Source organism: Salvelinus alpinus, chromosome 2 (assembly GCF_045679555.1).
Source record: "Salvelinus alpinus chromosome 2, SLU_Salpinus.1, whole genome shotgun sequence".
NCBI lineage: Eukaryota > Metazoa > Chordata > Actinopteri > Salmoniformes > Salmonidae > Salvelinus > Salvelinus alpinus.
This window is the reverse complement of record NC_092087.1, coordinates 25,832,390-25,859,188: the sequence shown is the minus strand read 5'-3', so window position 1 is coordinate 25,859,188 and position 26,799 is coordinate 25,832,390. Positions and strand designations below refer to the sequence as shown.

Below are 26,799 nucleotides of genomic sequence, written 5' to 3'. Positions count from 1 at the left end.
GTGATCTCATCAAATTCACATAGCTGTAGACCAAGCCCTTACACGTCCAATACAAGCCCCTCTAGGAGAATGGAGGCTTGCGGTCTCCCTCCCACCCTGAGGAGAGGGGTGAGAACGGTTAACAAAAACCCCTCTGTGAAGTCCCTCTATCCCACCCTCCCCCATCTGACCCCTACCCTGACCTCTGACTTCGAGGAAGGCCACAGCTGCCAGAAGCATTTCATTCTAGGACCAAGGCTCACCAGTTTACAGCTGGCTTTAGAGAAGTTTACTCAGTTTTCCTTTTTAGACTTAGTATCTATATTATGGTCATGTGAAGGTAAGCCATGCACCCTCAAACATTGAGGGCTGTGTGTTAGTTAGGTGGCATGAAGCATTATGTAGGAAGCATGCATGAATGCTAACTGGCCAGATGAATGTGATGTATGTACAGTGCAGGGGAGACTGGTGGGAGGCGCTCTAGAAATAATAATAATTGTGAACTAACACTCGCACTTGCCTCCCCCCCTTACTAGCTCTGACTTTACTGATAGCTACTGTATTGAGGAAAAATGTACTTACTATGACTGATGTGATTGTCCCACCTAGCCATCTTAAAACGAATGCACTAAGTCTCACCTAGCCATCTTAAAACGAATGCACTAAGTCCCACCTAGCCATCCTAAAACTAATGCACTAACTGTAAGTCCCACCTAGCTATCTTAAAACTAATGCACTAAGTCCCACCTAGCCATCTTAAAACTAATGCACTAACTAAGTCCCACCTAGCCATCTTAAAACTAATGCACTAAAACTAAGTCTCACCTAGCCATCTTAAAACTAATGCACTAACTAAGTCCCACCTAGCCATCTTAAAACTAATGCACTAACTGTAAGTCCCACCTAGCCATCTTAAAACTAATGCACTAACTAAGTCCCACCTAGCCATCTTAAAACTAATGCACTAACTATAAGTCCCACCTAGCCATCTTAAAACGAATGCACTAACTGTAAGTCCCACCTAGCCATCTTAAAACGAATGCACTAACTGTAAGTCCCACCTAGCCATCTTAAAATGAATGCACTAACTGTAAGTCCCACCTAGCCATCTTAAAATGAATGCACTAACTGTAAGTCCCACCTAGCCATCTTAAAAGTAATGCACTAACTGTAAGTCCCACCTAGCCATCTTAAAAGTAATGCACTAAGTCCCACCTAGCCATCCTAAAACGAATGCACTAACTAAGTCCTACCTAGCCATCTTAAAGCGAATGCACTAACTAAGTCCCACCTAGCCATCTTAAAGCTAATGCACTAACTGTAAGTCCCACCTAGCCATCTTAAAACTAATGCACTAACTGTAAGTCACTCTGGACAAGAGCGTCTTCTAAATGACTAAAATGTAAATGTATGGGAGGCTGAGCTCATTGTAATGGCTGGAATGGCATAACTGGAACGGAGTCGAACATGTAGTTTCCATGTTTGATACTGTTCTATATACTACAATGAGCCCAGCCTCCCATACATTTACATTTGAGTCCTCCTATAGCTCCTCCCACCAGCCTCCTCTACTAGAAGGGCGTGGGGCGAGGCTGCCAGTAGGCGTTTTGCGAGGCTGCCAGTAGGCGTGGGGCGAGGCTGCCAGTAGGCGTGGGGCGAGGCTGCCAGTAGGCGTGGGGCGAGGCTGCCAGTAGTAATAGGGGGGAAAAATCTATACAGTTACATATCGCAATATTATTTTGGACGATATTATATTGATACTTTGACTTCAAGTATATATTTTTTTTCTTGCTAGGTAGCATTAGTCAGCTGTACCTGTGCCAAAACTACAGTATCCTGTTCTCCATCTTTTTAAAATAGTGAGCCAACATGTTTTCAGCACTTTTATTTCCATGACTGATCAACACTCGTTTTCTCATGAGTCTCTCTGCAGCAGAGAGCAATATGTTTGGAACATCATATAGAATCGTGAGAATCGCAATACATATCGTATCGGCACAATGTCATATTGTGAGGTCCCTGGCAATTCCCAGCCCTAGTGACCAGCAGTCAGTCTTACCCAGCACGGTGAGGGTGGCGTTGGCAGACACGGTGCCCGCTGTGTTTTTGGCGGTGCAGCTGTACACGCCCATGTCCCCCGGCTTGACGTTCATGATGAAGAACACGTCATCATCCGGCATCACGTGCATCCGCCGCTCGCGCGCCGCCGGGAAGTCCGTGCCCCCATCCTTCTGCCAGGCAATCTGGGGGGTGGGGTGCCCCTCAGCAGCACACTCAAGCTTGGCAGTGGTGCCCGTACGGATGGTGTTGTCTGCAGGGGTCTTAACAAATGTAGGCAAGACTGTGGGAAAGGAAGATATGACACACTGGGTTAGCCACAACAGAGAAGTACAGAGCTTAACACAAGAGTCTCTGTTTTAGGGAGAGGGTTTGATTTGGGTGGGAAGGGCAGCCAATCACTCAGCATCTGTTGGCCAAACTGACAGGGCGTGTAATAGATGGGCACTGTCAGCTCCACAATGCGCCTAAATCAATTTGTTCCAAATTCCACCCAGAAACTCACACACAGAGACATGCAGAGAGACTCACACACAGAGACATGCAGAGACACACACAGAGACAGAGACTCACACACAGAGACATGCAGAGAGACAGAGACTCACACACAGAGACATGTAGAGAGACAGAGACTCACACACAGAGACATGTAGAGAGACTCACACAGAGACATGCAGAGAGACAGAGAGACTTTGTTCAAGCTAAGAATTACCCCTAATCTTACCACTAAAACAACACTTGAGTTTAACTGGGCAAAATATGTGCTGAATCAACATATTACAGAGAGAAAAGGATCTCACGCATGCAAACAAACACACATTCACAATTCTATCTATATAAAGCAGTCATACTGGGAGACAGTTAACCCTTCAGGGCCTGGCGGCGTACCGTTGACAGTGAGGCGGGCCTGGGTAGAGTAGGAGGAGCCAAAGTGGTTGGTGATGATGCACTGGTATCGGCCCTCGTGGGTGAAGGTCACATGACGCAGGTGCAAAATGGTGGTGTACTCCATCACCCCCCCGTGGTGAGCGCGCAGGTGGGCGAGGTTCTCCACCTCTGCATGGCGGAGCAGCTCCTGGTCTTTGCGCCAGGCGAAGGTCATAGGTGAGCTGCTGCTGCTGGCCGCCGTGCACGTGAAGCGCACGTCACTACCCAGAACCGTCACTGTGGTCTCTGGCTGCACCATGATCTGGGACTTAGGCAGGTCATCTACAGGAAGAGAGAGATGGAGGGACAACAATAAACCTACATAAGCATTATTCTTTGTAACCAAATGTTTTCTCAGTGACAGAAGATATGTATACTATACATACAAACAAACAAACGAAGGATTAGCACATCACAGATCAAACAGACACAGTGAACCTACATCAAAACACTTGAACAATATCACACACACACTGTAAACAAGCAAGAGCTGGAATGTAAAACAGCATCTGGTCTTAGCTGCTGGCTGCACAGTCTGACAGAAAGCCCTAACACACATGCATTACTCACCACAGACAAAGCTCTCTGGCGGAGCCTGGAAGATGCTGGTACCCTTCAGGGTTTCAGGATGGGCACAGGTAGCCTCTACGCCCGTCTGTAGCCCTCGGGTCAACAGCCACTCAGGGAACCAGTGGAGCTGACAGTCACACAGGAAACTGTCACTCTGGATGAGCCTGGGGGGGGGGGGGGACTGTTAGGACTGAAGAGTTTGTCATTCTCCTTTAAAGACTTGCTTTGATCTGAAAGAATGAACTGCGGCAGTATTGTGTAGCCATATCATAACATTGTGAAGACAATCACAGTTTCCAGAGACTAAGTGTGAGGAGTGTGTATATGTTCATCATTGCAGACTCACAGGTTCCTGAGGCTCCTCATCTTGCTGAAGGCCTCTGGCTGAATAGAGCGGATGGCGTTCTCTCCCAGGTTCCTGTTGAGACATTAAACAGAGGGCCACCCATCAGCACTGACAAAGGGGACACGGGAACACACACAGCGGTGTCACGGCCAGCAAGGGCTTACTTTAAACAAGGTGGAAAGATTCAGGCGTTTAAGACCAATGTCACTTTCCAGCTTTTCAAAATCACTTTTTTTCCCCTAACGGTCAGTCTGTGAAAGAGCTTATATAAATTCAATTTCTTGTACCAAACTGACCATGTGCTCAATAACTTTTCTCCCTTGCACCAGGGAAAAAGACCAAAGTTGAAGCTGCCTCTAACGAGAGGGAAGCAGCTTGCCCCACAAACTGCCTGTCTTCTCCTTTAACAAAGACGCTATTTCATTTCTAACAGCCCTCTTAGGCAGCTACTTTTGGCAGCCGCACTTGGGGGCGTGCAGTGCATTGTGGGATACTCACAGGTGCTCCAGGGCCTCCAGGCCTGAGAAGGCTTTCTTGGCCACCGACTTGATCTTGTTTCCAAACAGAGTTCTGCAATTTCCAAACATGAAGGGCGCCGATAAACGGGAGAGAAAGTGAGAAAGTGAAAGAGAGAGGAGGAAGGGGTAAGGGAGAAGAAGAGGGGGAGAAATGCACAATTAGTGGGGTTGAATCTGATAAGACCAGAAGATTCAGGTATTGGAAATCCGAACTGTGTGGAGATTAGGAGGGTGAGGGACTCGGGGCCCGGCCTCTCCCGGCCCTGCTCTTCAAAGACCACTTTTATCTTTATTAGTATTTAATAGCGATGACAGGGTGGGGCTGAGCCAGGGGGGGCCACATGAAAAGCAGGTTGTCTCACTGAGGGACAACACAGCTTGTAGAGTAGTAAAAGTAGCCTTGTCAAGGCGGGTTCAAGCAAGGAACAAGCAGCTCTGGGGGTCTAATCCCAGCCGCTCTTCAAAAGACACCTCTACCCTCCCTTCTTCTCCCCTTCCGTCCGTCCGTCTCTCTTTTCCCTTCTCTCTGCCTTCCTTCCCAAGAGGAGCGGATGTACACAGTTGGCTGGTTTAGAGTTAAGACCCCTGCATCAGAACCTTTCAATCCTGTCACACCTCCTCCACTCTCCCCTTCTATATGGACCCACTGAAAATCTACACAGTGCAATGTGAATACAAACCATGTTTCAAAAACCACTGGGCGTGCATCTGCTTGGTTATTACATTTGGGGGAGATTAGCTAACACTAAGATGCATGTTGATAAGAGGTATTCGTCACAGGCGTTCTATAAGAAAGCCTCTGTGTTTAGGGGGCCACCAGGCAGACGACTGGTCATGGACAGAACCTGTCAGCTCCTGACAGAGATGTCACTCACTACTGACCCCACATCAGCCAGAGGTCTATGTTTCTAGACTACAGAGGGAGACGGGCTGCACAGCAGGCTTCATCACAGACAACCACTACTCACTAAGTTACTGCATTTTTCCACCTCAAAAGAGCAATGAGAAAATAGTTTTTTTTGTGACCACTTGTGAGAGCACAAGTTAACCCAGAGCATTCTCCCATCACAATCTGGGACACAAAGTGTGTGGAGGACACTTTAATGTCCCGCCCCTCTCTCTGTTTTTCCCAGGGCTGGGGAGTGTTGTTTTCCGGCGGGATGGAAGGATTGTGCCAGCGCTGGGCCAATTTCACCCTCTTTCAGTCCCTAACAACAGGCAGGAAGGCATGGCCGTGGAGCAGAGAGAGAGGAGCAGGGCTAGAGACCGACAGAGCTGCTGAGACTCATATCCTGCAGGCTGATAGAAAAGCCTTTCAATAGGCTAGCACTCACAGGGAACGGCCTTGGTTGGACACCATCTTTTATCCCAGGATTGTTTAGGGCCCACTATGTTCATTGTGCTGTGGTTTAATAGTTATACGAGAGATCACAACAAATTGACATCGTTTAACCGTCAAGGCAGTTCAATTCCCACCAACAGACACTCTGAACTTGGACACAATTGTAGTTGAGAGTCTGGTAAAATAAATGAAAACCAGATTCATGCTCGTTTCAAGTTTCAAGTCTGTTGCCGTTAAAATATGAACCTGCATGCTTCATGAAAAAGCCTAATAAAACTTGGAGCAGCTTTTAAAGTCATCTCTCAGTGTTACACTTCCAAATGACGTGTGAGGCCCAGAGGTAAGGGAGAGATGGAGCTGGTCCTGTCTGAAGCCAGGTCTGGGAGAGATGGAGCTGGTCCTGTCTGAAGCCAGGTCTGGGAGAGATGGAGCTGGTCCTGTCTGAAGCCAGGTCTGGGAGAGATGGAGCTGGTCCTGTCTGAAGCCAGGTCTGGGAGAGATGGAGCTGGTCCTGTCTGAAGCCAGGTCTGGGAGAGATGGAGCTGGTCCTGTCTGAAGCCAGGTCTGGGAGAGATGGAGCTGGTCCTGTCTGAAGCCAGGTCTGGGAGAGATGGAGCTGGTCCTGTCTGAAGCCAGGTAAGGGAGAGATGGAGCTGGTCCTGTCTGAAGCCAGGTCTGGGAGAGATGGAGCTGGTCCTGTCTGAAGCCAGGTAAGGGAGAGATGGAGCTGGTCCTGTCTGAAGCCAGGTCTGGGAGAGATGGAGCTGGTCCTGTCTGAAGCCAGGTCTGGGAGAGATGGAGCTGGTCCTGTCTGAAGCCAGGTCTGGGAGAGATGGAGCTGGTCCTGTCTGAAGCCAGGTCTGGGAGAGATGGAGCTGGTCCTGTCTGAAGCCAGGTCTGGGAGAGATGGAGCTGGTCCTGTCTGAAGCCAGGTCTGGGAGAGATGGAGCTGGTCCTGTCTGAAGCCAGGTCTGGGAGAGATGGAGCTGGTCCTGTCTGAAGCCAGGTCTGGGAGAGATGGAGCTGGTCCTGTCTGAAGCCAGGTAAGGGAGAGATGGAGCTGGTGCTGTCTGAAGCCAGGTCTGGGAGAGATGGAGCTGGTCCTGTCTGAAGCCAGGTCTGGGAGAGATGGAGCTGGTCCTGTCTGAAGCCAGGTCTGGGAGAACTAGATATAAGCTATAGGTAGGCAATACTCCTCAGAAGAAACTATTGGATTGCAATGGAAAACCCTTCACGCTGGACTGAAGATCTGCAGACAATCATCAACCAGTGGCAGTGCAGCCAGCTTGAAGGGACCGGTTCTGGGGAGAGGGGAATGGAGGAAAGGGGGGGATGAAGAGGGGGGATACTCACAGCTTGTTGAGGCTGTCCAGTCCAGAGAAGGCCCCATTGGTGTCCTCTATTGTGCCTGAGATGTCGTTATGGTCCAGCTCCCTGTGGAGAGAGAAAAGGGATAAGAGAGATAGAGGAGGAGGAGAGCAGAACAGGCTGCCAGAGCTGGAGCACTGTGTAGCCTTGGCAGAGATGGGGCTGGAAGTCACGGGTTACCCCTCCACCCCTCCTGCACCTGGTCTAAAGAGCAAGCCTCTCTGCTGATCTGCTCTGCCAGCCAAGCACATTCTTTCCTTTGTGAGAAGGAGCGGGGTGAAGGCACACAGCCCAACACAGGGATACACATGTATAATTCATAACAGTATGGAGGGGTTGGCGGGCACACATTGTCTTAAGATTTAGACGGTCAGTGGGCATGGCCTGGTCTGGCCAGGCAGTGTGGTGGCAGGTATGTCAGTCCCAGCACAGTCTCAAAGCCTAATGAGTGAAAACCTTATCCATGTCAAGCCAGAATGAGACTCAATAAAATAAAACATTTCACTTTGAGTCTGCCAGGAAGTTTCTCAACGCATGTTGAATGCAGTGGAGACTGCTGAGGGGAGGACGGCTCATAATAATGGCAGGAACAGCGCTAACGGAACGGCATCAAACATGGAAACCATGTGCTTGTTACCATTCCACTGACTCCGCTCCAGCCATTACCACAAACCCGTCCTCCCAAATGAAGGTACCACCAACCTGTGGTTGAACGCAATTAATTAGCTTTTCTGACACACTACTTCTAACTCGGGGGGTTTTCTACATCAAAATGCAGCTTAGGTGGTGGGCGTAGTGGAAACCTTTTGCTTTTTTAAAGGCAAATTTCCTGCAATTATACACATTTTGCCATGAGGCTAAGAGAAAAATGTGCAGTTTTAAAGCAAATTTCCTGCTCTTCTACACATTTTGCTATGACTTAGGCTATCGGAGTGACTCAAACATCTAAAATATTTTTTACATACTTTATATTAACTTTAAAACTGAAAACCTTTTCCCATCCTGAACCCCCCACCCCCCCAGAAAAGGCGTCACGAAAAACACTTTGGTAGCCCACCAAAGACTTTTCTATGCAGAGAAAACCCTGTAACTGTTGAAGTCATCTGGGCAAAGGAAACATTTGAATAATAATTCCCCTACCCCCCTCAGTCCTTCCCTCAACCCCTTTTGGTTCCTTTTGGTTACTTTGCCTCCATGGCCGGACTCAGCTGCCAATTCCCTATTCTTTCTGGCTGGCTGAGTGTGAATGGCCGTTGCCTTGTTAATGTAGGCAGTGGCTGCCCAATTAAAGCTGCCTCAGCTCCCTTACTGCTTGGGCCCACGCCTACCCAGCGCTTCACTGATTAGATTAGACCTGCCTCAGAGAGAAAGAAGGGAGGAAAGAGAGGAAGGGGTGAGCATAAAAGGGAAAAGTAAAAAATTAAATTAGAAAGCAAAGAGAGGTAACGGGAGAGCGGAAAACAAAGCAAAGAAGAAAGAAAGAAAAGGCCAAGAAAGAAAGAGCGGGTGAGAGGGGAGCCAAACAGAGGGCCTATCCACACAGCTGAACCCCCTCCCCCCAGCCCAACGCTCCCCCTGTGCCAGCAGAGAAAGGCCTATATACGCCTTGGCTTGTCACCCCCCTGTGAGAAAGGCCTCGTCTCCAAAGCAAAGGTCTGACTCTTTTCTCTGGCTCTCTGGGAAGATCCTGGGCCAAAAAGACATTAGCAGAAGGACCCACCCCCCAGCCCCCCTCTTCCTCTCTTTCTTCCTGTTCAAGGTGTGTGCATAAGGGTGTGGGGGGGAGAAGTCTCCCATACTGCTTTTCCCTGCTCCGTTTAAAAAGGCAAAGAATCTACAGGGAGGCAGAGGACAGGGAACACATGTGCATCCAAAATCGATGGGAATCAACGACCGAAAAGAGGGAAGACGAGAACATACGCACCAGAATAAAAGTTCTCACAGAATGAAAACATGACAATAGTGACACATGCACACCTCAAACAGATACACGTGAATATGCAGGAATAGAAACTAGATCTGTTTAAAAGCAATGGTCAGAGAAGTAAACAGCTAACGCCACATTGTAACTGGCCCCAGAAGGGATTAATAAAGCCTTATTGAATATTGAACGCACATGAATAAACTGAATTGTTCTTAAAGGCCAAGTGCAGTCAAAATTCTGTTTTCCTATGTTTTATATCATTTTGTACAACAACTGATGAAACTAACACTGTAAAAGTGTGAAAACATTTGATCAGTGTTATTTCCTGATAGATGCTGGTTTAAAATACAAATCTACACAGGAACTTCTAATCAGCAAGTTTGCATGGGTGGGAGTTTAGGCTTTCCATGGTAAATTGGTTAATAGACAAAGAGTTCCAAACCTCTCTGCCAATAATACCTAGTATACAGTATTCCCCTCCCCATTCAGACCACTTCCAGACAGTCTTAGCTAAATTCTTGCTTGAGATATATTTTTTGCTAAAGGCAATGTTTTGACAATTGTAATGGCAATCTATTACAGTAAGGTACTTAACTGTTAACCAGAAATGGTTTAATATTGAAATAAAAACAGCTGCATTGGACCTTTAAACTAGTAACAGGATGAGTCTACAGTGTGGAACCATAGTTGTGTGTGCTCTAGGTGCGTTCAGGAGGACTTACAGGAGGCGCACGGCCTTGAGGCCTCTGAAGGCCCCCTCAGTGATGTGGCTGATGGAGTTGTGCCCCAGACGGAGGGTGTGGAGGTCCCCCAGCACCGCCAGACTACCCTCATCCAGACGACTCAGGTTGTTATGGGACAGACTCCTACAGGAGGAAATGAAAAATAAATACATGCAGTGTCAGGCATGGACCAGACGGAAAAGATGGCACAGCACTAAGGTAACCTAACGTCATTATTCTCTATTTTATATGGCCTTATTCAATGTCTTCTTGCCTTTGGATAGATGCTGTATTTTTCCACTGTGGCGTTGGCTCAATATCTGTTCATCCACAGCAGTTTCCTATCATGCTTGATAAGGAGTCAAGACACAAACCATTTACAAATTGTGTAAATTTCCAGTTGGACACTTCTCTGAAGTCTTTCCTAGAGTTATGGTCTTGTTTAAGTAGGTACACTGTGCGTCAGTGGTGATAAATATGTCTTCTTTATCAGCACACATGGTCAAATGGTCTGTTGTGTGAGTGTCTGGGCTGTGCCTCTCTGAAGGGGTCTAGTGTGGTCATGTGTGGCCACTGGCCAGTCTCTGTGATGCCCCGTCAGGCAGGCTGCCGTCTCATCCAAAATGTAATAACAGGCAGGTCAGAAAGACAGCCACTCTTCTACACCTGAGAGCTAACCAAGCCACTATCCCACTGATATCAGTCACCATGGACACACTCATAAAAATCATAGAAACCCGGACTCGCACTGAGTTGCAACACAGATGCAGAGCAATCTGTCTCTCTCACACACAGTACCCAGACAGGCAGCCATGTGGTTAGCGACGCCTGAGCAGAGCTGAGCTCTACATTAGTGTAAACAGAGTCTCTCTCCTTCACTAGACAGGGAGATCCCGCTGCAATTACCACAGTATCCCTACCAACAGAGGGTTGTACACTCTCTACCAACCTGACAGAGATGTGAATACACACTCTTGTGTGGGCTTAAGTACTGTCAATCTTACCGCTCATTATGGGATAAACAGGCTTATAGTGAGAGGAGCGGTATTGGAGCGGTGTGGTATTGAGCCATGTAGCTGTCATGATGGTACGGAGAGGGGCAGAGCGGGGAACAGATTCAGGGTTATGTTCTTAGGGTTGTGATTGGGGATCAACAAGAAGAGACAGGGGGTTTGAAGTTGGAGGCATGGGTAAGACTTTGGGGTCCATATCTGGACGCTGAATAGGAGATTCATATTTTTGTTTGTTTCTCAGGGGTTGGGGATGAGGCAGGAATTGGTGCTCTATTTTCAAGGGTTAGGAGGGTTTTGGTGCTTTGGTTTACAGGGGTTGGGAGGTTTCTGATGTGCTACTCACAGTTCTCGTAGCCTCTGGCAGAACCTCCAGCCATCTGGGTTGAGGTGGGAGATGGAGTTGTAGCTGAGGAAGAGCTGCAGAAGAGAAGACAGGCCATACATGGAGCCACTGTTCACCTCCCTCAGGCTGTTATAGTCCAGGTGACTGCAGGGGAGGTCACAAACAGGTTCAGGCTAGGCATCATGGGTGATGTAGTTTGGTATGACAGGATATTGGACATTACATGTAGTCCAATTGTGGTTCATAGTTTAGCTCAATGTTAATGGACAATTATAGAGCATAGAGTTGCTTGTGAAACAATTGTTAAGAGCGGAAAGTAATACGAGCGGAGTAGGAGAAAGTGATCCTAACAACAGTTGAGGACAGCCAGTCCTCAAGGCCAGGCAGGGAGTTGGGAGCGGTATGTTTCTGTAACTCACAGCACTTTTATCTTGGCCAGGCCCCAGAAGGCTCCGTCGGTGAGCTTACTAATGTTGTTCCTCTGCAGCTTGAGGACCTCCAGACTGGCCAGGCCCTGGAAGGTCAGCCCCTCCACCTGCCGCACACGGTTCCTGTTCAGCTCACTGGAGGACAGGACAACACAACCCAGCAAGGAGTTAGAGAGAGATGCAATGATGATGATAAGAGATAGAGATGATAGAAAGAGAAGTATGGTCCTACAGGAAAACCCTGTAAAGTAATACTGTAACACACATCTTAGCAGCACCACTCAGCCCCACAAAAACATAAGTGGCATTACACGGTGATATCTATTCCCCCTGAAGCCAGGGATGTGTACTCCCAATGGCTGAGGTGAGGTTTGGGTTACAGAACAGGGTCCAGTTCTGACCTGGGCATCGCACCACGTGATCACAAACCTTCAGTAATCATACTAGGGTTAACTAAAGGACCCATCTCTTCCACTACATTCAAACAGCACTGGATTGCAGCCACACATGCTTTGAAGGGCAGGGCATCTGCATTCACTTCTGAAACCGAGAAGGCTACTTCTGTCCGGCACATACTGTATACAGCTAACCGCTCAGTGTCATCTCAGGGACAAGGTAAAAAAACAAAAGACAAATGACCCCCCCCCCCCCGGAGAAAAAAAACCTTTGCCTTCTGTATCAGAAGAGTTTTCTGATAGCTTCGTACCAGTGAATCTGTGCCCCTGGCGTGTGAGGTTTAACATCACAGCCCAGGAGCATAGCTGAACAATAAACATCCACACAGCGTCTTTGTGTGTCCTCAATGTTGCCACAAGCATCCACAGATACAGTGTCACCGGGGCCACCTGTTGAACAATACCCACCTGGGGAAACTGGGAGGGCTGTGGAGAGAAGGGAGCCCTGTCTACAATGGAGGAGAGTATCATTACATGCGTCTTTACTCCCCAGAGTGGGAGTGTTGAGGTAAGGATGGGTCTGCCCTAGCCCCATGCTGCAGGGGACGGGGGAGACAATGACAGAGAGCATGGCTCAGAGAGGACAGAGGCCATAACTCAGCCATGGTATTGGTCTGATGTTTACTAATGCTGCTACACTCTCCTCAATAAATGGGACGGTGTCAAAGGAGTCAGCCTCTTTAGGTTTTGTCTAACTTCCCAAAGTTATTTTCCCTCTAACATCGGTGGGGTCATGGACTATGGGTACTGTACACTGTGTCTTTAACTGGCCACGGGTCAATTTGGTTGTTTCTCTAACAATGGTTGAGGATAGGCTAGGAGGTGAGTAGAGAGACTTAACAAACATGTGCCTAAGTGAGCTGAGAGGTGTCTGGAAGTGGTATGAAACAGTACTCACAGTTGGGTCAGCTTGGGGAGTTGGAAGCTTTTGACAGGGACCTGGGAGATGCGGTTCCGACTCAGTCTGAGAACCTGGAGGGACGAAGAGAGCTGGTCCAGAGCACCGGCCTCCAGGAGATGGATCTTGTTGTTACTCAGGTACCTGGAAGACAGCATAGCACACTGTCATGGATCCAAGACATACATTGATAACATTGGTACAACATTTACAATTAGATGAGAAATGTAGGAAGAATGTTTGACAGAAGAAATGGGATGCTCTTACAGGTCTTTGATCTGGAGGCCTGCGGGGAAACCTTGACCTCTGACCTCTGTGATGTCGTTACTGCTCAGGTCCAGTGTTTCCATGGAGACCAGGTCTCTCATCCGCCTTCCATCGATGGCACGGATCTTATTATTGTGTCTGAAAATAAACAACCACAACCGCTGTTAGAAAACTTCAGGGGCAAATATGAAGGAAAACCTGAAGAGAGAAACAGGAGAAGAACACAGCTCCTAGTCTTTAGATGCTTGTTTTAGAAGCAGCAGTAAAGCAAACACACTCTTCTTTTCCAAACCTACTCAGGAACAAAGAGAGAGTACAGTGCCAAGTATCACTGCTTCAGGAGCATGTCCTCCAGACATGACGCTTGGCATTCAGGCCAAATAGTTCAATCTTGATTTAATCAGACCAGATAATCTTGGTCACCTCCCTGACCAAGTGGCCTCCCTCCCCCGATTGCTCAGTTTGGCCGGGCGGCCTGCTCTAGGAAGAGTCTTGATGGTTCCAAACTTCTTCCATTTAAAAATTGAGGCCACTGTGTTCTTGGGGACCTTCAATGTTGCAGAAATGTTTTGGTACCCTTCTCCAGATCTGTGCCTCAACACAATCCTGTCTCGGAGATCTACGGACAACTCCTTCAACCTAATGGCTTGGTTTTTGCTCTGTCAACTGTGGGACCTTATATAGACAGGTGTGTTCCTTTCCAAATCATGTCCAATCAATTACATTTAACACAGGTGGACTCCAATCACGTTGTAGAAACATCAAGGATGGATCAATGGAAACAGGATGCACCTGAGCTCAATTTCAAGTCTCATAGCAAAGGGTCTGAATACTTTTGTAAATAATTGTTTTAATTTTTTATAAATTTGCAGTCTCTAAAACCCTGTTTTCGCTTTGTTATTATGGGGTATTTTTGTGTATATTGATGAGGAACAAAATGTATTTAATCAATTTTAGAATAAGGCTGTAATGTAACAAAATGTGGAAAAAGTCGACGGGTCTGAATACTTTGAATGCACTGTATTTACCCCCCAAAAATGAAATGCTAATTAGCTGCTAATGTGGCTATCAAAGAACTACAAATGTCATGATGATCTGGATGAGACTGCCGAATCGAGGCAAAGGTAAGAATCCCTGGATTAACCATCTAATGTTAGCTAAATGTAGTAATGAATAAATTGACAACTCTGTGAACTCTTGTGCAAGTTTTAAATTGACACAATACCTGTTAGCAAAGGTGTCTGCTAAACATGATGTGCAGGAGCTTGCAGGGATTTGTCATTTTACATGTTTACTTCAATGCTAATTATCATTTTTGAATCAGAGTGAATTGAGCCGAATATATTTAGAAGTCACCTTGTCCGAGAAAGATTTACATGGTTATCAAAACGTCACACCAGGGTAAGCCGACATGAAACACAGCCCTACGACACCGCCACTGTGGGACTCTATTGGTGATAATTGCAACCGACTACTTCCAAATCAAATGGAGAACGACTTGGCTAGATGAAAGGACTTATATTGTCTAACTCTGACCCCCCTGACAGTCCAGTTAACCATGGAGTAAGAGGCCTCAGAAAGAAGTTTTTACAAAGCACATTTTTATTTTGGCCTGCTCTCTGCAGGAATGGTGGGTCACAGTCTCTCTCCACATCTGTGATTTATTTTGGTGTTGGCTGGGAGAGATGGGAGCGATCCACTTCAGGGCTGCAGCCTGACAGACGGATGGACAGAGCTGCACAGGAATCTCAGTCACTTCCCTGTTTACCTATACCCAGCACAGGGCCAACACACACACACGCATATCGACACCCACAGACGTATAGAGGCCTAGACATACACAAACACGTGCACAGACAGATACAAACAGACAAATCCACACTGACCGGACACAGACCCAGACTTCCTTTTGGTTGACCAAATGGTCAACTCCTCAGCCTGTCAGCGTGTGTACGTCTGTCTATCAGCGCGGCCGTCTGTATGTGTGTGTGTGTGTGTGGGGAGGAAGGCGGAGCTAGTGAAGGCCAGTGTTATCCGAGCAGGGATGAAAACCATACCGCAGCCATGGTAGCACTTCCCTGACACTCCGGCTAGTGTTACAAAACACTTACCCTGCCCTCACCCCCCCATTGGACATTTATCCTTGTTAGTTATAAAATATGTATATTTGTTATTACTGTTTCATTCATGTATCACTCCCCCTGCTGCTCCCCCTATGGACATTTTACCCCCCCCAAGTCTCTTCATTAATTGAAGATAACATTACATTTGATTTTAAATCAAGTCCATGAGTAAAACAAAGTCAACACAAGGAACCTAATTTAGAGTCGACTCCCAGACCCAGCCTGAAACCTCTGGTGTCTCCAGACAGGTGTTTCACCAGTCAAACTGCAGCAAAACAAGGTCACCCCCCCCCCCACACACACACACACAGATGGTGAAATAAGACTGTGTAGGGCGTTTACCCTAGGCCATTCGTGGGGGGGGGGGGTCTCCCACTGCAGTCCAGAGCCCACCTGAATAAACAGTGGTGTAAAGAGTAAAGGATGAGCCTCAGCCCAGGCCCTGCCCCTCTCCCCTCCCTCCTGACCCTACAGGAAGCTCCTGGGGAGCAGCAGCAGAGAGGAGGGAGACTGTCTGACGGGGAGAACTCAAGCTCTACTGATCAGGGAGGGAGGGAGGGGATGAGGAGGGATAGGGATTAGGGGTCAACAGCTGCTGACCCTTGCTGGGAAGAACTAGGCAGAGTTGTCTGAAACAGGAGGGAGAGGCTCTCTCTCGCGGTCTCTCAGATGCTGACCACAACAGTTGAGCTCTCCCTCTCTTCTCCCTCTTCTTCCTAGTCCAGTTCCTCATTCTCTCGCTTCTCTTGCCCATCCTCCCACGGCCAGAATAGTCCAGCTGTGTGACAACCAGAGGAGGTGTGAGACGAGAGGTGGTGACGGGGTAGGGTGGATGCAGACAATAGGTTCATTTATAAAGCGCTGGCTTTCCCCCCTCTCTTTATATTTTGAGTCCTTTAGCAGACGCTCTTATCCAGAACAACTTACATTTTCGTACTGGTCCCCCATGGCAATCGAACCCACAATTCTGGCGTTGCAAGCGCCATACTCTACCAACTGAGACACACGGGATCTTTGACGCTGGGGGTACATCCAACAGATCCCTTCATTCCAAATTTCATCAACCCATTTAGCCATTTGATTTTCCTACAGTCAGTTTTGACACCTTGATGTTGAGGGTGTTGATAATAAAAAGAGTTAACACTACTGCCCAGGTTAAAGAACAGTTATTTTAAATCATATCGGCCCATTAACCATCATGTGATTTTCATGGAGTTCTTTTGACACCTCTCTGATGTGGGAAGGGTGGATGCCTGACAATGGAAAAGTCTCACTCTCCCCTGGCCCATGTGATTCTATTGGGGTTTGGTGGCCTGCAGTGACATTGGAGCATGGGAGCCATGCTACATTCTGGGAGAGCAGGATGACAGGTTCATTATGGGAGTGTGCTAGCCCCAGGGTGGGAGCTGATCTGACTGACTGATCTGAGAGCAGTGATTAATCCAAGCCAAAGCCCCGCGGCCACACAGACTAGCTGGTTTGGGCCGCTTTGATTGGCTTATCAGCCTGATGAACTCCACAAGTGAGAGGATCAAAAGATCCGCAGGGTGTGTGGGATAGAGAACGATTGAGAGAGAGCGAGAGAAAACAAGAGTCTGGTCTGGCACCATGCTTCAATGTCACCATACGCTGCCTCAGAAACAACAGTCTGTTGGAGAGGCCCAGGGAGTAGACAGCACAGGCCAGGGAATGGTGACAGACAACCCTCTGTTCTAACACCCTCTCTCTCCCCCTCTCGCTCTCCCTGCAGCTACAGTCTCACACAGCACCGGCAGAGGAATTCAGACTGCACTGCCATCCAGCCAGATCTGCAATGGCAAACAGAGCACAAGGTGTGGGGGGGGGGGGGTTACTCGTGGGCAAACTGAGCTCCAGTACTCCCCCCTTGTGTCGGTAACGGTGATGTCATCCTGAGCCAACCCTCTTCCCATCCACCACGCCTCCCGGTCACCTTTTTACAGTAAGCCCTGTGAGTGACAGCTCCAGCTGCAGGTTCAAATGCTTTCAGCTGTGCAGCTTTGGAAAGATATGCATCTTCCCATCATGCACTGAGCTTCCCGTAGCAACAGGCTTAGAATCAGGCCAAAAAAAGAAGCGAGTAGAGCTACACACAGCCTGCTGAACTAGCGTTCATTTCAAACACCTAACTATAAACCTTGGCTTTACAGTGACCTAGAATCAGGCAGACTACTGTTCGAGGCAATGAAAACACTCAAAATCAACCTCCAACATATCCTAATGTTGGACATGAGTTTCAGACATTGTCATAAGTCAGATGTTAAATCAGATGACTGAGTTACAGTGAGCACACTACACAGCTTATTTGAGGGTCTGATGAGTGACACACAGGGAGAGGCAGGGATGACTATTACAAAGACTGAAAGTGATACACAGTGATGGTGCATTTTACAGGAATCTGCTGTGTACCGTTACTACCACAGAAGTGACAGAATGAAAGTGGGTGTTAGAGGTGTAATACAAACACACAGACATGCTGCAAACTGTCTTTAACATTAACTGTTGAGACAGAGCCAGAGGGCTTTCTCTTGTTTCAGGATGAGTGAGAAGATAGTGGGGATGTGCATCTTTCACTTTCAAGACGATTCGATGCATGGGCTCCGATACAGGAACGATACGTTTTAGTTTGAAACAATTCAGTACGATTCGTTAGAGAATATTTGTAGCCATTTTTTTATATATATATATATCTTCAGTAGACTTGTGCAATATGTTACAAGATAAATAATTATTTTACATTATGAAGCTTACTGTAGTCCCCAGAACAGGGTTTGTTTGTAAATAGCACAACTGGAGAAATTGGGAGCAGAAGAGTCCAGCTGTGTATTGACAGGGGTGCTGTTTTATATTGAGTTGTGTTTTTTTGCTTCAATAGAGTGATCAGGGACGTGCAACTAGTTTTCCTTCTCCTGTAACTACTCCCCGGGTCGTAGTTGTAAATGAGAACGTGTTCTCAGTAAACGTACCTGGTAAAATAAGGGTTAAATAAAAAATAAAGTCAAAGTGGAATTATGTTTTTAGAAATTAATTAAAAATGAAAAGCTAAAATGTCTTGGGTCAATAAATATTCAACCCCTTTGTTATGGTAAGCCTAAATAAGTTCAGGAGTTAAGATTTGCTTAACAAGTCATATAACAACTTACAATTATCTGTAAGGTCCCTCAGTCGAGTAGTGAATTTCAAGTACACATTCAACCACAAAGACCAGGGAGGTTTTCCAACGCCTCACAAAGACCAGGGAGGTTTTCCAACGCCTCACAAAGACCAGGGAGGTTTTCCAACGCCTCACAAAGACCAGGGAGGTTTTCCAACGCCTCACAAAGACCAGGGAGGTTTTCCAACGCCTCACAAAGACCAGGGAGGTTTTCCAACGCCTCACAAAGACCAGGGAGGTTTTCCAACGCCTCACAAAGACCAGGGAGGTTTTCCAACGCCTCACAAAGACCAGGGAGGTTTTCCAACGCCTCACAAAGACCAAGGAGGTTTTCCAACGCCTCACAAAGACCAAGGAGGTTTTCCAACGCCTCACAAAGACCAAGGAGGTTTTCCAACGCCTCACAAAGACCACAGAGGTTTTCCAACGCCTCACAAAGACAGGTACCTATTGATAGCTTAAACAAAATAAAAATAAGACATTGAATATCCCTTTGAGCATGGTGAAGTTATTAATTACACTTTGGATGGTGTATCAATACACCCAGTCACTACATGACAGAGTTTGAAGAGTTTTTTAAAGAATAATGTGCCAATATTGGGTAGACGTACCCAGAAAGACTCACAGCTGTGACTGCTGCCAAAGGTGATTCTAAATTGTATTGACTCAGGGGTGTGAATACTTTCGGTTATAAGAAATGATAGATACATTTCGCAAAAATATTTAGAGAAATTAGATATCTGTATTTCATTTTCAAAAGATGTGCAAATTCTAAAATTTCTAAAACACGTTTTTCCTTTGCCATTATGGGGTATTGTGTGTAAATAGGTGTGAGGAAACAAACATTTAATACATTTTGATTTCAGGCTGTATCACAACAAAATGTGGAATAAGTCAAGGGGTAAAAATACTTTTAGCATTTGAATGCTGAAGGTGCCACGGAGATGTACATGATCAAGAACAAGCAGTCTACCTCGTGTTGGTCAGCATGTGAAGCTGGGCACAGTAGGCAATTTCACTAGGCTTCTGATATTCCCTGGGGTTGTTCGGCATGCAAAATGACTTGTAGATCAATGTCTGTCAAAACCGTTACATGCTTATTAGTTTGACACTGAAGGAGAGGACGCGTCAGTTGTCACAAAGGAATAGATTTTCTGACTGATGCACGCTACATTTGAATCGGTTTGGCATCCGCAGACCGATGCTCTCGTATCTTAAACATTTGAATCAGACTGTTTTGAATCGTTACATCCCTAGAAGCGAGAATGTTCTGTAGCCACCATGACAGGTGAACTGTTGGAGGCTGGAAAACAACAAAGACTGGCTTACTCTGTAGGCCAGGCAAGCAGGACAGTGTCACAATTGTGTGTCTGTCGAGGGTCAGCCACTGGGCTCACAGCTGTGACACACACACACACAGCGGCTCTTCCAAAATAGGGCAGTAAATCTCCTGTGAGATGCCAGCACAGGCAGTCCCTCCAGGCAGAGTTTCACAAACTGTAACCAGGATAGAACTCTGGAGCACTAGTCTCAGTGCTCAGCACAGTCAATGCTTCACATCCATTAAAGAGAGGCAATCAATGTACACTACATGACCAAAAGTAAGTGTGAGCTTGGTCCCCCCCTTTGCTGCTATAACAGCCTCCACTTTTCTAGGAAGGCTTTCCACTAGATGTTGGAACATTGATGCGGGGACTTGCTTCCATTCAGCCACAAGAGCATTAGTGAGGTCGGGCACTGATGTTGGGCGATTAGGCCTGGCTCAGAGTCGGCGTTCCAATTCATCCCAAATGTGTTTGAGGGGTTTGAGGTCAGGGCTCTGTGCAAGCCAGTCAAGTTCTTCCACACTGATCTCGACAAACCTTTTCTGTATGGACCTCCCTTTGTGCATGGGGGCATTGTCATGCTGGAACAGGAAAGGGCCTTGCTGTTGCCACAAAGTTGGAAGTACAGAATTGTCTAGAATGTCATTGTATGCTGTAGGGTTAAGATTTCCCTTCACTGGAACCAAGGGATCTAGCCCGAACCATGAAAAACAGCTCCAGAAAATGAATCCTCCTCCACCAAACTTTACATTTGGCACTATGCATTCAGGCAGGTAGCATTCTCCTGGCATCCGCCAAACCCAGATTTGCCAGTTGGACTGCCAAATGGTGAAGCGATTCATCACTCCAGAGAACACGTTTCCACTCCAGATTCCAAGGGCGGCAAGCTTTACACCACTCCAGCCGACGCTTGGCATTGTGCATGGTGGTCTTAGGCTTGTGTGTGGCTGCTCAGCCATGGAAACCCATTTCATGAAGCTCCTGACAAACAGTTATTGTGCTGACGTTGCTTCCAGAGGCAGTTTGGAACTCGGTAGTGAGTGTTGCAAACGAGGACAGACGATTTTTGTGCCCTATGCACTTCAGCGGTCTCGATCTGTGAGCTTGTGTGGCATACCACTTCACGGCTGAGCCGTTGTCGCTTCTAGACAATTCCACTTCACAATAACAGCACTTACAGTTGACCGGGGCAGCTCTAGCAGTGCAAAAATCCTATGACAGTGCCACGTTGAAAGTCACGGAGCTCTTCAGTAAGGCCATTCTACTGCCAATGTTTGTCTACGGAGATTGCGGTGTGGTCAATTTTATACACCGGTCACCAACGAGTATGGCTGAAATAGCCAAATCCACTAATTTGAAGGGGTGTCCACATCCTTTCATATATATAGTGCATCTCTGACATACTACCGTCATAGCATAGCAATTCAATGAGTGTCTCACCAGTATTCTTGGCAGGGGCATCATTTTTTAACATAGGGTATGGCAAAGTTAACGGGTTGCCGGGGGTTCTTTAAAAAGAAAATACAATTTAAGCTCATTTACTGCATTTCTACATCGGGATTAAAAACTCTAGTTAAGTTTCATGTCAGGCCAGTTACCTAGCCATCTACTACATCTGCACTGTTATGAGAGAAAAGTTGCGCTGTTCACTGCAGCTATGTCGATGCGCTCTCCATCAAACAGCCTGCCCATCAGCTCTGAGCCATCTGCATGGTCCTAAAGCCAGCCCGACAAACTGCATTTGCCTTTTAAAATCGGGATTGAAATGATTTTAGTAGCCTATTTTAAATTGTTGGTTTTGAGCTAGGGTATGACGACTGCCATACACAATTGATGCCCCTGATTCTTGTTCATAACCAAACTTGCACTCAAACACACATTGACAAGTCGGTGAGGGATAGCAGTTTGAGGACAGTGGGATGCCAGCTTGACATCCCCATGCTGGTAAATGAAAGGTCTACTCACAGGTAGAGGAAAGCGATCTTAGACATAGCCTGACCTAGATCAGGGATGGACGTCAGCTCATTATGGTCCAGGCGCCTGAGGGAAACACAGACGCAATGATGTTAGAGGACATAATGGATTGAAAGGAGAAAGTAACAGAACATTGTATTGAGATAACATACTGCTGTGAATTGACTGATCAAGTTGTATTTGGAACTGAAGTAACGACATGAGGTTTCCTCTTGGGTTTGACAGTGTAGTAAGGAAATAGATATGGTGTTACTGTATCCATCTGAAGTGTGTAAGATTCATTCCTATAATAACAGAAATGTATGCGAGTAAAACATAGATGGATAAAGCTGTGTCCGGCTAGTGTGTGTGCTTGGGCTCTAACAGATGTCAGAGTGTCTGTGCCCTCCCTACCTGGGTTGAGATCGACCCTCCTGAGTGTATCAAATATTTACAAGCCAGGGTTCAGCCTGACTGGTGTCAAGTGATGGAGAAAGCTTAATATAGAAACCACTAGCCCTACTTTATTCTCAATTGGACTAATTTCAAGACAATACATACAAGGATGCTAGAATGTGGAGTGTGTGTGACAGAATTTCTGTCCATTGACACTACTATACCACATAGCAGTCAGGGACCTGACAATTATGGTGAGTGTTCCATGTGTGAGATGCCGATCTACTGCAGTGTTTGCTCAGGGTACTGTCCAGTAAGGACTTAACTGATGCCCCCTCTAATACTATCATTGGGAAGCCTGCTAGGCCTACTGCTAACAGAAAACATTTCATTAGACTAAGCACACATACACACAGGGCAGTCCATTAGGACGTGAAGGGGAAGCACTTTGTGAGGAACTGCGTTCATAGATAATCTGTCTGCTTGACAATCGATACTGTGCTGTTCTGAACGAGGGCCATTTAAAAGGCTGAGCCCAGTGCACACGCACAAAGCCAAGGGGAACAGAGGGAGGAGAGAGTATCATGTCTGAGGAACTTACAGCTCTCGTAGGTTTGGGAGGTTCGAGAAGACTTCGACGTCAATGGCTGTCAGCTTGTTGTGGCCAAGATTTCTGTAATAAAGAGAACAGACTGATTAGTATTGTTGATACACCCACCACCCCCTGACCCTCCATTTTACAGGGGTTTTCCCCAACTGTGAGAACTCCCTATAACATTGTGACAACCCTGTAGCCCCATTTGGGTACTGTTCCAGGGGTTCCCAATCAATACTGATTCTGACTTGGTTTACACAATGGATACACAGCCATCCATCTGTGTACAAGTCAATTTGCAGTTTAGACTGCATTTAATAGCCACCACTTCACTTGCACAGAGACTAACATTAAATAGGGACTTGTTCAGAATTGGTGTTGTCAGTCAAATACACTTAGAAACAAATCTGTCTTTCACAAACAAATGTGCATACACACACACACACACACACACACACACACACACACACACACACACACACACACACACACACACACACACACACACACGTAGTCTCTGATCTGACACACAGCTCTGGTTGCCTCCAGACATGAGAGATGGGCTAGGAATGTTTCACAAGCATGTGGCGAGATGGCTGCTTCTTCTTATTGTTTGGAGACAGATTTACCTGACGCACCACATTCCTGCACCTTCCTCTGGTGGCAGGCTGCCTGCACAGCCTCAGCAGACCAAACTGCACATATGCCTCTCTTTCCAGGTTTCTGCCTCACTCTTTACCCTCTGTCTCAACACCTATCCTGCTCTCTACCTCCATCTCCCTCTGTCGAGATTTTTTATTTAACCTTCATTTAACTAGGCAAGTCAGTTAAGAACAAATTCTTATTTACAATGACGGCCTAGGAACAGTGGGTTAACTGCCTTGTTCAGGGGCAGAACGACAGATTTTTACCTTGTCAGCTCAGGGATTTGATCTAGCAGCCTTTCGGTTACTGGCCCAACGCTCTAACCACTAGGCTACCTGCCGAGATAAGTCAGTCTCTACAGTATACGTGTGTGTGAGGAGATAATGGTAGAGTGTGTGTGTGCCCCGCAGGCAGCCCTGACAGGGCGGTGTGTTAGGATAATTGGCAGGGCCCTCCCACCGCCATTGTACCACATATTGCTAAATTGCTGTCCCTGTTACAGGAGACAATTACCTCATTATACTGAAGCAAAGTGAAAAATCACCGGGTTTCTTCTGCCAGGCTGGGCGGCGCCGGAAGGTACAAATACAACTGAGAACACCACCTCAGCGCAGCACAGTGAGCGACACCGACCACAGTAATCTTCCACAGCAATCAGCGCCAGCCTTTAACAAGGCCCTGATCAGTGCAAACTGAGGATAATAAAGCTTAACTGGAGAGCTCCTCATTACAAACAACCAATAAAACACCGTTCAGAGGAAGACTGCTGTCATGCCCCCTCAACAGGTTTCAGAAGGAAAAACAGGCTGAGTGTTATATTGGTATAAGATAAAAGGACTACAGAAATGTAGAGCATGTCATTGTTTGCTGTTGTCCATTTAGAGTAGAGAGAAGAAAGGTCACATTTGAGAGAAAAATGTGGTGCCAGAGACCACAATAACAAACAGACGGTGTGTGTTTGTTTGTGTTTGTATGTATTCTCAATCTCAGGAAGGCCAAGGAGAAGGGAGTGTTTATACAACTCCAGATTTGTCTTCCCTTGTTCATTCACCTTCATTTTCTTGCCTATCTGATCAGATAAGTTTCAGTGTGTTTTAACACCTACTGTATGAGCAGCTGGTGATAACACCATAGCTTCCTTCTGTTCTACAGTCACAAGTAGAGGGGGTGGGGTTACGCCTCACTGACTGGGGCTAACGTTCTCCAGAATCAGCCATACTGCCTCAGGGGCACAACACAAGTGTAGAAGGCTATGGGACAGAAAAAGGCCAAAAACATAGGCATTAAAAACTTAAGTGTGTGTGTGAGATGTCCTAAAAACTCTTAACCTCAATGATCTCCGTGGTCAATTTAACAGTCCAAAAACACATTATTTTGAAAGCTAAGAGAAATCTGTGATGGAGTGTGGCGAACACTACAAAGTTATTCCCTCTGCTGAAACTCTGGAATGGTGAATTCCATTGCATGGCACAGCAAGAATTCTGCTGTTTATCTAAATGAGCAGGCTTGTTTAACATTAGTCAGCATGATCAAAATCACAGCGCTATGTTCTTGACCAGAAAGTGTCAGCAAGGTAATTCATGCCTAGCTTTTAGCCAAATAAATAATGGAGGAAAAAATAAATCAGTAGGTCTACAAGGGGGGGGGGGGGGCAGTTTCCCATCCCTGATCTAAAGCATGCAAGGAGTTGTGCAACCAGGATCAACTGAGGTGAAGGTGGGAGTGGAGGATGGAGAGGCCTAGATTGAACAGACTTGTCTAGGAATACATACTAGGCCAGGTAATTTAATCTACTGCCACTTCCCAGTCCACCTGTTGCCCTGAAGCACAGTCTACTCTAGAGACCTCAGGTCAATAGCAACACAGAGGTAGCTCAGGAGGGTACAGGTTCTCTTGGCCACTCAGACAGCATTAGAGCAGCGATAAAGCTATAAAACCTGTCTGACAAGGCAATCTGACCTGGCTCAAACCTCCCAAAACACTCAAAGCCCCCCACAGCATTAGACTTCATCCCTTACACTACTACACACTGTTGGATTGACGTCATAAACCCTTCATCACAACTCCCAAAAAACACAAAATTGACTTGTTTTGTATTCCGTGAAAGAGCTTGGGAGTGATGTTATTTCTTATGACAGTGCCCTCATAATTAAAGGCAGACTGCAGAGGGGAAGGGGGTGGGGAGGGGTTCTACTAGACCGGAATCTATCTGCTCATCTCTATCGCTGATAAGATGTGTGAACTTCGCTCTTTGGAAGTGTGAAATGTCAGCAATAGGGCCTTTGTGATGCAGTTGGGAAACAGCAGAGCTTTTATGTGGTCTGACCAGCCATAAACTGGTCAGGGAATAACCTTCCGTCTGTCAGGGAGCTAGGAGAAGAGGGAGCGCGCCCATAGGCCAAACAGAGGGCCAGCCAGACAGAGGCAAAGAGAGCACAATACAACACTGTGCTGTCTCCCCCCCCCCCCCACCTTCCTGTCATAAAGGCCCATTTACAGCCAGGCAACGGCAGTTAGAGCATACACAGGAGTACCACCACCACTGTTTTGGACTCCCGCAAAACACAGGCAAGAGAGGGTGGACAAGACTGAGAAAGCAGCCACAAACAAAAACAAATGTATTTTTATTTAAAAAGTAGCACAATATGCCCAGTGTTTCAACAATAGTAGTTTAGCAATGGTGCCCCACCACACCAAGAGGGCTGGGCGATATGGCCGAAATATCGGTATGTCAACATTATGTTTCTGAATGATTACATTTCTAAATATGTTTTGAGTAGTGCAGGACCCTAGGATGGCAACAAATTAATCTTAAGTGGCTTTAATGGGATTTCTCCATTCTGATGGTTTTATATTCAACCAAACTGAAAGAGAAGTAGTCAATTTTAGAGAACTTTTATTTTGATAAAGTGCTAAATTAACTTTGTAGACTGTATTGTAAAAATCCATACCGGTATACCTAAAAAGTTGATATATAGCCAAACAGGGCTCAGCATGAACTTAGGCCCAAAGATGCCAAATGAGGGAGGAGCACACAACATAGCCTCATACACAACACACACACACGGATTGGAGTTTGATAGCAAATCCTAATTTGTTCCACAGTCGCTAGACTCCTTGATTACGAGCAAAAGGAAATGAACCGCCTCAATGAATCTGAAAGAATAACATCAATATGTCCATTCTGAGGGAGTATTGTTCCAGTTCCCTCTTGACTGGCCGCTGATCTTATATTCTGTACTTCAAAGTGAAGAAAATGATTGATCATTAAACAATATATTTCCCCCTGCTTAATGTTTATTATGCTTGCAAAAAGAAAAGCCTGCAATAATTACACCATCATCCATGGAGAGAGAATGGGGCCAAATACAGGCCTGAACTTTATAAACAACTGTATGTAGGCCTGTGTGTGTGGATTTATGTGCAGGTACT

The 26,799-nt window shown here is 46.6% G+C and overlaps 1 pseudogene; it reads right to left on the bottom strand.

The window, feature by feature from the left end:
- The window catches only part of LOC139557468 (leucine-rich repeats and immunoglobulin-like domains protein 1), a 40,584-nt pseudogene that overhangs the window by 3,510 nt on the left and 10,275 nt on the right, over window positions 1-26,799 (bottom strand).